The sequence below is a fragment of the Bison bison genome, unplaced genomic scaffold, assembly GCF_000754665.1.
Source record: "Bison bison bison isolate TAMUID 2011002044 unplaced genomic scaffold, Bison_UMD1.0 scf7180017852765, whole genome shotgun sequence".
In the NCBI taxonomy this organism is placed as follows: domain Eukaryota; kingdom Metazoa; phylum Chordata; class Mammalia; order Artiodactyla; family Bovidae; genus Bison; species Bison bison.
Window position 1 is genome coordinate 12685 of NW_011483338.1, and position 2500 is coordinate 15184.

Genomic DNA, 2500 nt, shown 5'->3' on the forward strand with positions numbered 1-2500 from the left:
AAATTATAACTTGAATCTAACATTTAAAACTGTCAATTTTATGCAAATTTCATTTCACATATACTTCCCCTGTTTAGTATCCTAATAATGCATTTAAGTAGTAAGACTCAGCAATGCAAAGGACAGCATCTCCTAGTTTTCTTTTTATTTCTGAAAATTTTCTGAAAAACTCTAGACCTCTGAGTTGAGTCACTGGGCTTCCCAGCTGGCTCAGTGGTAAAGAATCTGCCTGCCAATGCTGGAGATGTATCTTCAGTCTTAGGATGGACAGAAACCCCGGGATGAGGAAATGGGAACTCACTGCAAAATTCTTGCCTAGAAAATCCCATGGACAGAAGAGAGTTGGTTCTTTGTATAATGGCATTTTCAAACTCTGTTTTAAATATCTATATTGCACCCAGGTGCTAAGTCATCACTGCATTTCGCAACGTCCCTAAAATCCCAACACCAAACCACATCCCAGTGGGAGTGAGGATAGGAGTGACTCCCTATGCTGATCTCTCACAAAAAGAATAGTTTCAACAGTTGAAAGTCGCTGATTCACGTTGAGAATTCATTAGGCTCCATAGAAAGCGAGGATGCAGACAATGGAGCAAAGGCTCTGGGACACAAGGAAGTCTAACAGGCTGGTCTTCACTATGGTAAGAAGAAATGGGACGAAATAAGGTGATGAGATACCCGGGAAGAAAAACTAGGAGCAGAAAGCTAAAGGCTTGCAGATTCTCATTTGGGCATTTCAGGAGGAAAAGCAGATGCAGCCCCAGACCAGGACAGGATATTTACCTGAGAAGTTGCCATTTCCTCCTCTTCTTCCTCCTGCTCTGTCTTCTCTGGGGATATTACGCTGCAAACGCACTTCTGAGGTTTGAGAAAATACCGTTGAGGGCATCACCACAGCTCTTTAACCTGCAACCAATGCTCCTACAGACAGAAGGGCCTTGAAAAGCTGGGAAGACTGACCTCTCCTGTCCTCTGTCTCAGGAGAGATTCAGAAACAATCAATTCCTACCTGGACACCAGCCTGTGAACTTATTTCTTGATTGTTCTCTCGCCATAGAGAGCTCCTAACACTCTGCTCACACAGATGATGTGAGCTGACTGACTTTCCCTGTCCAAATCCAGCTAGACCAACCCTGTTGCCTCTCCGTGGAGGAAGCCAGGGCTCAGATCTCACAGATGGAGCAGGAAGCACTTCCTTAACCGGACCTCTGCTTAGAATCCCCTGGAGCACTTCCTAGACACCACAGTGATGCTCCCACAGGACCAACATAGAACTCTGTTGGGAGGGCATTAGTGAGGTCAGTTTCTGACATTGGTCATGTGATCCTGATGGGAAACCAGATGGAAACTACTTGGCTAAAGATTCTTTCTGAACAGTTTCAATGAATACAAATCCCTGGTGGTCAGGTCCCCACTCCAAGAAGTTATCACTCTGCAGGTCTACAGTGTGGCCGTTAATGGAGTCATCAGCAAGTCCCATTTTTTTCTGATGTTTCTTCTCTCAAACCATTGTTCAGGAGTCCTGAGCTCAAAGCCTCACACTCACCACACCTAAGACCTCTCTGTAGGGGAGGATTTTGGGCAGGAATTTCTGAGAGAGGTCAAAGCTAGAATCAGGCAGAGAAAACACCAGTTCTTACAGTTTAGCCTGTAGAAGTTACACTGGGTGAGGTGCTCTGGGCTCCCTAGGGTGTGTGTGAACTAACCCATTCAAACCAAAACAACAAATCCGGTGAGCACTGTGAGGGTGTCATTGAAGTGGGGCTTGTAAAGTAGACCCTGGAGTTCAGCAAGACTGTTGATCTCAAGGAAGGAGGTCATCTAGAGCAGGTGCTCACAGGACTGGCTTTTGTGAGTTCAAGAAACCACAGGCTGCCTGCTGCCCAGACAGATGCTGAGGCAGCAACAGCATGGACCAGTTTAGGGAAATTGTCAACAATATTCATTTTTTGATATTAGGATATGAGATTCGTGACTTTTACAGCTTACCAAACAACGCCTAGGAAGCACTTAGGAAGCATGGTATACACTAATTCCATGCCTCTTCCAGGAAGAGTTTCTAATACATTCCTGGGTTATCATAGAAGCTGTCTTCATTTCAACATTGTCAATTAATAATCATGACTTGTGTGTTGCTATGATAAAGATACATCAATATTGCAGTGAACTCTCATTGTGTTTTTCTTACAAATCAACGATATTACTATTGAAACTTTAGAACCAACTTCTATCTTACTTTAATACATGGAAAGATTAAATGATCACTTACATCATGGCAACTTCCAGATATTTCACATCAATGCTAAACATCTCCATTTAGATGGTCATTGTCCATTTTACATTATGGTATCCTTCATCTTCTAATGGAGGATAGATAGAAATGGTTACAACATAACATAAAAAGGCTAATCTTTAATAAACCATAAAAAATCTACGTTTCCAAACACAGTAGAAAGCTTAGTATGGATTGAGTGTTGAATTACATTCACATCAGAGAATC

The 2500-nt window shown here is 42.7% G+C and overlaps 1 long non-coding RNA gene across 2 annotated transcripts in view; it reads right to left on the bottom strand.

Annotated features, from left to right (window-relative positions):
- The window catches only part of LOC104998030, a 13872-nt gene that overhangs the window by 9551 nt on the left and 1821 nt on the right, over positions 1-2500 (bottom strand). The window contains exons 1-2 of one of the 2 annotated variants that reach the window (XR_826403.1): positions 2270-2500; positions 784-858 (exon numbers count right to left, since the gene is read on the bottom strand). The exon at positions 2270-2500 is cut by the window's right edge and continues 1821 nt beyond it. This is a non-coding gene — a long non-coding RNA (uncharacterized LOC104998030). Of the gene's footprint in view, positions 1-783; positions 922-2269 lie in introns of both variants that reach the window. The other variant, XR_826400.1, reaches the window with a different exon arrangement.